Raw genomic sequence first — 12,964 nt, forward strand, 5'->3', positions numbered from 1 at the left:
AACACAGCCTTCTATTTAAGAATTCCCATTTGTACAACTGGGTCACATAGAAGACCATTTCTAATTCTCAGTTTAGACTATAAACCTTTCAGGGTAGGGACTTTTATTCCATGTCTGTACAGCTCTTAATAATGGGACACTGACCACACTTGAGAACCCTAGACACTACTGTAACAAAATAATTTTGTTGATCCTTTCAAAAAAGGAGGCATGAGAGCTCTTATCAATGAGAGGGACTCTGATCTGAAGCTGTCAACTGCAGTCTGGGTTGAGATATTGCAGATGGTGTGGGAGTGAAGGTTCTTTTGACCGCTAGCACAGTTGCTCTACTTATGACTGCATAAAATTTCTTGTGATGCTAATGGGAGTCCAAGGATATTTAGCACCAGTTGTATTATAATATTCTGCCCATCAGCTGATGTAGATAAGTAGTAAATTATGATAAGCTATGAGGACAAGGCAGGAGACAAAGAATTTTAGAACTAAAGTTTTGCTGAATGATAGCAGATGATTGTTATGTTTGAACTACACACACTTTGGTTCCATAAATGGACAACATGCTCCTCAACTATTGGCTCAAGGAGGCCCTAGCATGCATGATCAAACCCACTCTCTCACCTCGAGCTGGTAGTAATAGCATCATGGATTGAATGGTAATATCGGTAACTCTGAATAAGAGGCACTTAAAATTAATAGTCACTAGCATAGGACTGTTCTCCTGAGTACTCTGATACCTGGCACTGATTATTTTTTGTTTTTGAAGAATAAGGTAATATTGAATTGGCAGTAGGGAAAAGATAGTTATATCAACCTCACACTGTAGGAAAAGAGTAGACAAGCTGGTAAACCTAGCATGTTTAGAGAACAACACTATTCCCTTTAAACATTCTCACTCAGACTCATGGACTTTAAGGTCAGAAGGGACCATCATGATCATCTAGTCCAGTTGTTTTCAAAACTGCGGGTTGCAACCCACTACTGGGTTATGGAACATAAGACACTCAGTCATGGCTGCTCTGGTCAGCACTGCTGACCAGGCTGTTAAAAGTCCCGTCAGCAGTGCTGCCCAGCTAAGGCAGGCTAGCCCCTACCTATTCCAACACCGCACTGTGCCCTGGAAGCAGCCAACAGCAGGTCTGGCTTCCAGGCAAGGGGCCACGGGGCTCCACGCACTGCCCCTGCCCCAAGCATTGGCTCCACACTCCCATTGGCCAGTTCCCAGTCAATGGGAGCTGGGGGTTGGTACCTGCGAGTGAGAGCCGTGCGGAGCTGCTTGCATGCCTCCGCTTAGGAGCCGGACCTGCTGCTGGCCACTGCCAGGGCACAGCACAGTCCGCTGTGCCAAGACAGGCAGGAAGCCAGCCTTAGGACCCCTGCTGTGCTGCTGACCAGGAACCGCTGGAGGTAAGCTGGCGCCCCAAATCTTCACTCCAGACTCCTCATCCCCAGCCCCACCCTAGAGCCTGCATCCTCAGCCCAAAACCTGACCCCTTCCCATATCCCAACCCACTGCCCTGACCCCCCCAACCCAGAGCCCCCTCATGCACCCCAAACTCCTCATTCCCCACCCCAGAGCCTGCACCCCCAGCCCATTATTAATAATTTTACCATTAGCCCCCATATTTTTATTACAGAAGAGAACAAACAACTACAATACTTCCTCTACTTTTCCTCTTAAAGTGAAATAGTGCTAGTGAAAGGTGATACCGTGACAGCCTGGATACTGGGTTTGCTACAGGCACTGTCAGTGTCCCCATGCTAGCCTGCAGTGTGCTTTACCTGACCCGTTTCTCAAATATTGTAATTTTGATACTAAATACTTCTCTTTTATCAAATGTTCAAGTCAGTCATTGCATGTTTTTTCCCCAAAAGGCCAGTTTCTGCTTCACTAAGGACAAAGAAAAGTCATCTCTTTGCAGCTATTTTGCTGAATTCCTCTAGTCTTGTCAAAGGTGTCTGACTGGCTGGTGGGGAGGGATAGCTCAGTGGTTTGAGCACTGGCCTGCTCAACCCAGGGTTGTGAGTTCAATCCTTGAGGGGGCCACTTAGGGATCTGGGGCAAAATTGGTCCTGCTAGTGAAGGCAGGGGGCTGGACTCAATGACCTTTCAAGGTCCCTTCCAGTTCTATGAGACTGGTATATCTCCAATTAATACAAGTGGTAACGGAGGCAACCTATTAGATCTAGTCCATCTAACAGCAATGGCATTATATATTCAATAGGTGACTCACAACACCTCTTTAGGTTACAAATTTATCCAAAATGCCTTACTCTGAAAGTCAACATGCATATTGTTTGTACTGAACCTGTAGTATTAGGGTTTTTTAAATTATTGCCCTGTACCAATGCCCAATGTTAACAGTCCTTATCAGTGGCCATCTAAAGAGGAAAAAGAGAAGCTCTGCATAACGTAGAAAGTTTGAATCGAACTGCTTTGAGGCCCTGTATTTTTTCTGTGGGAGAAGATTGGTGTTTTGATTCCACACGGTTTATAGAAACTATTACATTAAGTGACCTGAGTTAAAATATTTTAACTTCAGCTATAGTAACAAGCATATGCAATCAGTAGTCAACTGGCAGAGTGGAGTGGGTGGCCTGGAAGCTGACAACTGATTAGAAAGCCAAGATAAAACTGAAAAGTTTAGTAGTCTTAAACTGTTTTCCTGCTAACAAATGTCAGCCTGATTCTGCAGCATTACCAGAGATGGATATCAGCATTATGACAAACTAATATAGGGCACATTTAAATATTGGAATAATTGCTTAAGCAAAACAGACAATTATCTAACTTGGAACAAAGTACAACAGCAATTGTAATCTAACATTTAGAGTAGATTGAGTCAGGTCTCCTTGGGCATATTTCCAGCTCTGCCACTCGCTTTGTAAACTTGGGCAAGTTACTTAACCGCTTCACCTCAGTTTACCCAAAATGGGAACAGTAATGCCAGCTTCTGTGAAAGGAAGCCTTGTACAGTTTTATCAATGACTAAAACACGAGACCATCTGATAAACACTGCTGGAGCAGGCTGGGATAGGAGTTAAATTTCCCATTTGTGGTCAGGCTATGTATGTTCACCTTTCTGGAAAGTTTAAGAAGGTACAGAGAAACAATGTCTTAAAGGATACTACTAGAAAAAGAGCATTTCATGAAATGCCTCTTGAAATTAAAGTGGTGCAAATATACACACTGATACCTACATCTAGCCTTAAATAAATACATATTTGTGATTAAAAGTCGCCCGATGTAATAACAATTTTTAAGATTTCTCCACAAAGATTGAGCATCAAAAGAGGAATAGTATATCTGTGAAAGTAAATCTCTATGTTATTATGCTAAGTGAGTTATGCATATTCTGTTTGAAAGGCAGCTACACACTTAAATTCAGAGAAAACAGACGATACTGGATCACCCAGGACCTGAACTCAACCCATCACATGCCCTTGGGCATATTACTTGACCTTCCTCTGCCTCAGGCAACCCATTTGTAATTGAGTGTGAACAACACCTCACTAAATCAGATGTTGTGCCTAGTTTTTAAATCCTGAATGAGTAAATTACTATACAAGTGTCAAAAATCTAAGCTGTAAGGAAATAAGGTAACATTAATAGTACAATTGTGTTGTCCTCTTCAGCTATCAATGAAAAATGTATTACAGGTGTGTGAACAGGGAAACATTCTAACCATAGAGAGCACAGGACTGGGAGCAAGGAACTATTTAGTTTTAATCCTGGCTATAACACTGGCCTGGACTTCATCTATACCACCAGTTCAGTTGCAATCTCTCTAGCTCAGTTTCTTATCTAACATAGGGATAATAATTCTCCATGATGAAGGTGTTACCAGTACTGCAGTTTATCTAATGCTAAACACCTAGTATTTTGTGTTATGGATTTTTACATAAACCCCTATATTTCTCTCAATTACAACAGTACAGTTAACTAAAGGAAGAAAATACTAATTTTACTGACTTGTTTTTAGGATTGTGTGACTAATGACACACATATGTTAGTGAGAATTGAACAGCCTGGTTTGTCAGTCCACCATGGAAATCATCATCATCACTATAAATAGACTAAGTGAGATAATACTATTTCACTGGAGCAAGCACTAGTGCTGTGCTAGCTCAGCAACTCCTAGAGCTTTAGATACAGCTAAAAGTTAAATGCAAAACTGAAGGCCCTCTGGGTTGAATGTGGATAAGCATTTTGCAATATGAACACTTGCTCAGCAATCCCCCACCAGTATTTGCAGTTTTAGGTCACATTTTTATATCATTATATTACATATCCAGTGTTATCAATACAGACACTTTTCCTGTGACCTTTCAGTTTTAGGAATATTAGAGGTTACTAGTAACTGTAAGCAATAAAGTGTTGAGGGAGATAAAAGTTCACTGTGTTCCTTTAAAATTTAAAATTTTTCAAAAACTTTCACAGGTAGCACTGTAGATGGGGGGGGGGGGAGGAGAGCAGGAGGGGGAAATAAACACAGAGTTCTAACCACCGTCTTCTTTACACAAATACAACCTGCAGCCACTCCTTTAAATCGTAAGATCTGTGGAAACTACAGGGTCCAAGGGACACAGATGCCTGTTTGTGCGATGAAACTTGCATTCTCGGTGGAGGAGAGGATATGGGAGTGGTCACAATAAGACAAAAGGAGATGGGTGAGTAAGAACACAAAGCCATGAAGGTCCTTAAAAACAAAGAGCGGAAGTTTGAACTTGATACAGTATAACTGGGAAGACAGTGAAGGGATTCAAAGAGGAGAGATGTGATCAGAGCAACAGGCAAAGTTGACAGCAGGTATGTTACTTGCTGCTTTGACCAAACCATACCCTTCTTTGGATCTCTCCACTGTATCCTTCCCTCTTAATCTTCAAGGCCATTCAGAATTCTGTTTCTATTCTTTGTTCATCCAGTCTTACTTCATTAACCCTCATTTCCTCTGCACTGTTGATGGTTGCCTTATCTACCAGTCTGTCAGCTTCCCACCGGAGCTTCCATGTCTTCTTTTACAATTCAGGAGGATTTACACAGCATGTGCTGTGACCACTGACTATCAGGCTATTCTTAGTTGCCTTGCTGTTGCTTTGCATTTCCTTCATCATCTGTTTGTTGTACCATTTGTTTATTATCTTATAGATTGTAAGCTCTTCAGAGCATGCAGTCTTTTTGTTGCAGTTTTTACAATGTGTATTTTAGTGTGGGCCCAAGTACTACCACAATACAAGCAAACACAAATAACTAAACACAAAAAGTCACTCTTTTCCTCTTTCAAATCTCTACTCAAAACACAGTTCTGCTGAGATGCCTTTAAAAAGTCAGCCAATTAATTATTAGTTTGAAAAGCAAATAGGGATAGCTGGCACTTATAATTAAAAAAATACAAGTGTGTATGTATATAAAAAATGAATCTCAACTGTTATCCTAATCCTTCTGTTCATATGCAGCTACTATATTCAGCAATCATTTTCCAGCATCTTTTCTGCCCCCCCCCCCATTATTCACTTAACAAAACACTGGTATTACAGGTAACTGGCATTATTATCTGATATTTTACCAGCCATTCAAATCTCAAAGTAATGAAACCCTTCTCTGGATCAGTTTCTTTTGTAAACACTTGACTCTTCCAGATCATTAACCGTGCAGATAAACTGTTCAAGAGGACAGCACTCACAAGTTGATCAAGCACATCATTATAGTCTTAGGAATCATTGCTGTGTTGATTGCCAGACTGCACCACATTTCATCTCACTGATTCGGTGATACTGATTTATGTAGACATGGATCTAAACTCCATGTAGGAAAAAAAGGTTGTGTGCTTGCTAGACCCAAACCACAGAAAATCCTGTGTCACCCAAAACTTTATTTCAAGCTTGTAAAATGAATTCTAGATTTGCAAGGAGGCCTAAGAGAACAGTTGCCCTGGAGAAGGGGAGAAAGTTGCATCTTCCCCAGATACAGCTCTTGGCACTTAATCACAGGAAAAAAATTACACCTAACATTAGGGCTAGGCGTGGCAACCACCACAACAGAACTACCTCTGAAGCAGTGGTTCTCAACAAGCAACCCACTTGCAGCCCAATCAGCACACAGCTGCTGCCCATGTGACATCTTCAGGACCACATAGGTAGTATTGGATACAGCCCACATAATACCTCATGGGCTGCATAACAATAAGAAGTAGGTTGAGAACCACTGCTCTGAAGGATGATACTATATTCATTTCCCATCTCACCACTTTTATCTAAAATGGTTGAAGGGATGCTGTCAGGTAGTTTAAGCCAAAAATTAAGTTTTATAAAGACAAATATTTAAATAAGAAACTGTCAGATTTTAAATCCCTTACTACAGACCTAGAAAAACTAAACTGAAGTAGTCTTGTTCACTCTTCACCTTTTATATGGTTTTTATTTTCAATTTCACTAGCCCAGACAATGAAAATAGACTAGCACATCATTTGTGTATAATCAGTCTAAATAGCATAACATTATTATCTGGGATGCAAGTACTGCAGAAGAATGGTTAAAGCTAAATAAACTGTTTTCAGAAGATAATGAAATTTGATATATTTAAAGGAACACTGTTCAGTATTTCAGCAAAGATTTACACTTGGTTGACTTTAATAGCCAAGATTCACTGATGCCAGTAAAACTAGCATTTCTACAGAGGAGTTCTAACAGTCTTTGAAACAAAGTCAGAAACTTTGTGTTACTTATATATTAACACTAGCTATCATCAAAAAAGTTTGAAACTTTGTAGCTATGCTGTTTGAGTTATGACTTCACAAGAAGACTACAAAAGCAAATGTGTAAACTTCTCAGAGCACAAACTATTTGGCTGATTTCTTTCAAGGTTAAAAATATTTCAGAGGTGCATTTAAGTTCCATGGGATCAGACAAATTTAAGAATAGTCTTCAGTATTCTGAATAAGAGTGACGACAACTTTGGAAAAGTCTGTCCAAAAATGCCAGAATTTATAACAATGAGTATGACCAAAAGGAAAAGCTCAAACATTAGAAAACATTATCTGAAATACATTCAACATCTTCGGTTATGTCTATACTAGAGAGTTTACAGCGGCACAGCTGTTCCAATGCAGCTGCGCTGCTGTAAGATCTCTCATACAGCCACTCTATGCCAAGCAACGGAGCTCTCCCGTCAACATAATTTAACCACCCCCATCAAGCGGCAGTAGCTATGTCGGCAGGAGAAACGCACACCACCACTTATGCCAGCATAATTTATATCGCTCGGGGTGGGGGTGGTGTTTTTTTCACACCCGAGTGACATACACTGCCGGCATAAGCGGTTGGCTAGACATAGCCATAGTGTCTCTCTTAAACCAAGCAGGACAGTGAAGTTTTATTTTACAGTATTTTTAAAAGATCTTTATACTTAAAGCTTCGAGACAAGTCCTACTGTCATTCAGTAGAAACTCCTATTGAAGTCAATGGGAAATTTGCCTAATTAAGGAAAGCACAATCTGAACTCGTCACAAACTCTTGAATTGGAACTTTTTCATAAATGTAGACAGATCTACTATTTATTACATATATTAGGCATACATTTGTTTCAAGAGACTTTTCAAACAAAACACATTATGGTATCAAATTATGTAAATTTCTTTCTAGAACTATTTAAGTTAAGTAACCAAAAATTTGCTTTCCAGAATTGTCAAGACAGATTCAGCGAACTAGAGTAAGCAAGTCACAACCGATTATGGGGCTATAAAGAACTGGAAAACTTGAAAGTTGAGTTTTTATGTCAAGATATCATTGAACACAAATCATCACATCACTGCTCATGGGCACTAACCTAGTAAACCTGAATACCAGGAACCGTTATTTAAGTTACCCCTATGTGTTCTCTCTGTCCTCAGTAATATTGACTTAAAAAATCACGGTTAAGTAAGATCCCTAAAGGCAGATAGGATGAGCATAAGAGTTTATAACTAGAATGCTAGGCAGCACAGCTGGAGCAGTGGTGGGGTGAGGGGGAGAGGCACTTGGCCACTTTTTGACTTGGCCAAACCTGAGGGCACTTTGAGCCCACACTCCACGTTGCAACACCATTCAGGACACTCCTCTGTGATGACAGAGGGGCAGCTGAACCAAATCTGAGTGAACGGCATCCCCACCTGGCACACAGGGTTGTGGCAGCACTCAGGTTTGCACCAGGGTCACAATGCCATCTACTCAAATTTGGCCCAGTCGCCCCTCCATCATAATGGAAGGGCAACTGGGTCAGACCTGAGTGGTTCTGCAACCTCACATGCCAGACGGCAGCATCACTTGTTCAAATTTGGAGAGGATGCATGTAGGGGCTCCTAGGCAGGAAGACCAGGTTGCTAGTGGGTGGGGTGCCTGAGCAAAGAAGAGAAAGGTCAGGCAGAGAAGCAAATTCTATTGGCCCCCACTTCAAACAGAATTACAGGGCTTTGACTGGAACAAGTCCAGACACACTAAAGGTCTCTACTGGACTTCTCTTGAAATCAGAAGTGAAGTGTTGCACTCCCACACTTCCTGCCATCTGGTAAAAATGGGCAGGAGTGGGGGCAGAGAGATACATCCAAGGGCTCCTGAAAAGCCACCCCCAAAACGTAGAAGGTTCTTTAAGAGTCATTCTCCTGCTGCGCTGAATTGTATTACCTGGAGCTCAAGGGTGTGGACGTGACCTCCCACCAGGGTGCCCGGCATTCACACACCACACGGGCCCTGGGGTACTAGAACCACCCCGAAGTGCCCCCCTCCCGCGCAGAATTCACCCTGCGCCTTGGCACCAGAGGGCCCCTCCCGCCCGCGCTGCGCGCTCTAAGGGTGCAGGCCCCTGCCTCCTCCCGGCAGCCCTTCGGGGCCCAGCCCGGTGCAGCGCGCCGGGACCCGGGCCCTGCCTCCGCTCAGGGCTTCCTCCCCGGCCCAGAGCGGGGCGGATTCTACCCGAGGCCCCCTCCTGCCAGTCCCGGCGCGCTGGGGGCGGGTGTACGGGCCTCTCCCTCCCGGCGCGAGGGGGAGGGGGCCAGCGAGCCCGGACCTCGGGGAGGGCGGCCGGGCGGGTCCCCCAACACCGGCTCTGGAGAGGGGCCCGAGCCCGCAGCGGCTGAACGCGGGTCGCTCACCAGTGCAACAGCCGCCGGCACCGCGGCTCCTCCTCGCCTCCCCCTCGCGGGGGAGCAGCTCGGACATGGGGGGCCGAGGCCAAGTCTCCTCCTCCTCCGCCGCCGCCTGCCTCGCTCCCCGCCCTGCGCGCCACCGACGGAAAATGTCACCGGAGGCCGCTCGGCTCCGCTCGCGGCGTCACTTCCGGCGGCCGGGACCGGGCTGCCGCTGACCGGCGCACAGAGCTGCCCCGCCGCTGGGCCCTACAGCGCCACCTGCCGGCCCCTGCGGCGCGTCGACCCTGCCGCCCCCAACCTGCTCCCCGGAGACTGGGGAGGGGGAACCGGCTGAGCCCCTCCCCCAGCCCCAGCAGGGCCCTATGGGGATCGGGGAGCAGCCAGAACCCTTCCTTCCTGCCCCCACCAGGGGACGGAACCATGGAGACGCCTGTCCCCTGACCCCTTCCCCCCTCTCCCCTAGGGAGTCAGGAGGGGGAATAATCCAGAGCCTCCCAACTAGGGTCCCGTCCAGAGGGATGGGACCCAGAGCCTGTTCCCAGCCCCCCTTCTCTCCCACACTCGAGCCCAATGGGAAAGACCCAGAGCCTCACCTGTCAGCTCCCTCTCCCTGTGGGGCCACATGGGAATGGCTTGTGAGCAGTGCTTGTGGTGTCACCCTCTGGAAGGGCAGGGCAGTGCTGGCCATCCCATGATGGATGGCCGCCTTGTCTGAAACAGAGGAGGCTTGGACACAAACACGTTAACACCGCAGTCCCATCCTCATGGTCATGTCCAGGGCTGGATTTGGGGTGCCAGGCTTGGGGAGCACCAACCAGCAAGTGTGAAAAATCGGGATGGGGGTGGGGGTAGTAGACACCGATAGAAGAAAATGCCCCAAATATTGGGACTGTCCCTATAAAATAGGGATATCTGGTTACCCTACTCCGGTTGCTGTTTTTGTTGTTAGTGACAAAAGGAAAAATAGAATGTTTGAAGTAAAATGTTTCAGGTGTTCCAGGCACAAATTCATTTTTCACTCACCTCGTAGAATGTTCTGGACCTTCGTAGAACCTCATGCAACCATCCAGATTTGTTGAGAACTACATTTTCTTTGAACCTCCTCAAATGTTGTCAGCCATGCCCTCATGGGTATAGAAGGGGTAGTGCATGGCTAGTCAGTAAGATACAGAGTGAAGTGAGAGCCCAGCTGCAATATTGTGTAATTGTGAAAGTGTACTTGTGTTTTAAGACTTGAAGAGTGTAAATAGTGACTAGTAAAGGACTATTTAACGAGACACCAGAGATATCTATTGAACCCCTATCTATGCAACAAAATAAAAGAAATACTGTTACTTCTTTTGCCATACTTAACACATAATGTTCAATGACTTTCTAAGACTGCAGAACATAGACTTTTGCTCCCCGTAATACTGTCTGTTCTTCCCCATAGAAAATAAAAGATGCCCCCAAAGCAGCTTTCAGGAGCTCAGTATAGGAAGCAAAAAAGTTCAATTGCAATCTCGTTTGAAGCAAGAGGCAAGTTTGATGGGAAAATATCTGAAACAGAACAACGCAAACCAGGCTTTAAGCAATAGTGATTGTCCCAGTGCAGAAGAAATTGAGGAGCAAAGTGTAAATGATGGAAGTCCTATTACTAAGGAATTCGCAGATTTACCTGATAAGCAATGGAAATGTGAGGAAAGTGATGAAGAATCATCCAGATTTCTTGGCGGTGTAAAGGAGACTGATGATAAAGAAAAATCTGGTTTACATGAAAAGGAGAGAAACAATAGAAAAGAATCAGCCTCACATGATGGCAGAAACAGCAGTAAGAAAAATTGCACCCCACAAATCAATACATCAGATTCTGCTTTATTGCCAGCGATCTTAAACTCTGCTGATACTGATCATAAAATTTTGAATGGACCGGGCTAATTCGAAGATATGTTTCCAGTAAATGAAAAGTGACACTTCTCAAAGTCACACTGCAAAAGAGTACTCAAGAATGGTAAGAAACTGAATTGGCATTGGCTAGTTTACTCAAAATCAACTGACAATGTGTTCTGTTTTTATTGCAAAATATTTGACAAGAATGTCAAATCTTTGGTTGTGCTTCTGGGGTACAATTACTGGCATAACTTAGCTGATGATTTGAAGCAACATGAAAAGGCATCTGGCCATTTTATGGCCTACTCCAAATATATGGAGGTCCAGTCCAGGCTCAAACTGAATAAATACACAGATGCAGAAAACCAGCACATTATTAATGTAGAAATCCAGCACTGAAAGAACATGCTCAAACCTCTGATCTCAATTACCCTCTTCCCTCAAAGAATAATTTGCCTTTCTGGGGTTCGGATAAGTTGTTCACTGAACATAATGGTAATTTCCTTGGTTTGGTAGCGCACCTTGGGAAATATGACAATATCATGCATGAGCACTTACACTGAATAGTTTATAAAGAAGCTATGAACCATCACTACAGCAAAACAATTTGTAAGCAGGGTCTGAATGAGTTCTTCCCTGACAGCTAGTTGGAGAGACTTCAGGAGCAAACTGTATTTACATTAACACAATCTACCCTGCATAGGTATCCAGCAGACAGGAGCTATGTAGCTCCAAGTGATCAACTTTGGCTGGTGCTGGGTAAAAAATCACTTTAGTACTGAATGGAGGGGTAGTGAGATGAGATAAAACTAGCTAGAGACATAAAGGGAACAAGAAAACATTCTACAAATACACTAGAAGCAAGAGGAAGACTGAGGACAGTGTAGGCCCGTTGCTTAATGAGGAGGGGGGAATAATAACAGCAAATGTGGAAATCGCAGAGATACTTAATGACTTGTTTGTTTCAGTTTTCACCAAGAAGGTTGCTTGGTGATGTGACATCTAACATACTGAATGCCAATGAAAATGAGGTAGGATCAGGAGGCTAAAACAGGGAAAGAACAAGTTAAAAATTACTTAGACAAGTTAGATGTCTTCAAGTCACCAGGGCCTGATGAAATGCATCATAGAATGCTCAAGGAGCTGACTGAGGAGATCTCTGAGCCCTTAGTGATTATCTTTGAAAAGTCATGGAAGACAGGAGAGATTTCAGAGGACTGGAAAAGAGCAAATACAGTGCCAATCTATAAAAAAAGAAAATAAGGACAACTTGGGGAATTACAGGCCAGTCATCTTAACTTCTGTACCTGGAAAGATAATGGAAAAAATAATTAAGCAATCAATTTGCAAGCATCTAAAAGATAATAAAGTGATAAATAATGGTCAGCATAGATTTGTCAAGAACAAATCATGTCAAACCAACCTGATAGCTTTCTTTGACAGAGTAACAAGCCTTATGGATGGGGGGAAGTGGTAGATCTCAACTTTAATAAAGCTTTTGATACCGTCTCACATGACCTTCTCTTAAGCAAACTGGAGAAATGCAATCTAGATGGTGCTACTATAAGGTGGGCGCATAACTGGTTGGAAAACCATTCCCAGAGAGTAGTTATCAGTGGTTCACAGTCATGATGGAAGGGCATATCAAGTGGGGTCCCTCAGGGATCAGTTCTGGGTCCAGTTCTGTTCAATAACTTCATCGGTGATTTAGATAACAACATAGAGAGCACACTTTAATTAAAAGTTTCTTTTTTACACTCAGACTCTGTGCTGGTGAGTGGGAAAGTATTGCCTTTGAGAGGCGCTCAGGGGTGGTGTGTAATTTTCCCAGGTTACTGGGGGGGGTGTTGGGATTGGGTGGTTCCCAGTGAGTCTGATGCTGGGTAGAAATCATGGGACTTCGATCCAATGCGATTCAATTCAATAAAGCTTTATTCAACATGTGCACAAAGAGAGCCCCTGGTACAAAGAATCAG

At 43.7% G+C, this 12,964-nt stretch overlaps 1 protein-coding gene across 2 annotated transcripts in view; it reads right to left on the reverse strand.

Moving 5' to 3' along the window:
* The window catches only part of C6H18orf25 (chromosome 6 C18orf25 homolog), a 64,400-nt gene extending 55,118 nt beyond the window's left edge, over positions 1 to 9,282 (reverse strand). Inside the window, exon 1 of one of the 2 annotated variants that reach the window (XM_030566348.1) lies at positions 9,123 to 9,273. The gene's annotated coding sequence lies outside the window, so the exon portion shown is untranslated. Of the gene's footprint in view, positions 1 to 9,122 lie in introns of both variants that reach the window. The other variant, XM_030566350.1, reaches the window with a different exon arrangement.
* Positions 9,283 to 12,964: the final 3,682 nt, after the last annotated feature.

Source organism: Gopherus evgoodei, chromosome 6 (genome assembly GCF_007399415.2).
Source record: "Gopherus evgoodei ecotype Sinaloan lineage chromosome 6, rGopEvg1_v1.p, whole genome shotgun sequence".
NCBI classification, from domain to species: Eukaryota; Metazoa; Chordata; order Testudines; family Testudinidae; genus Gopherus; species Gopherus evgoodei.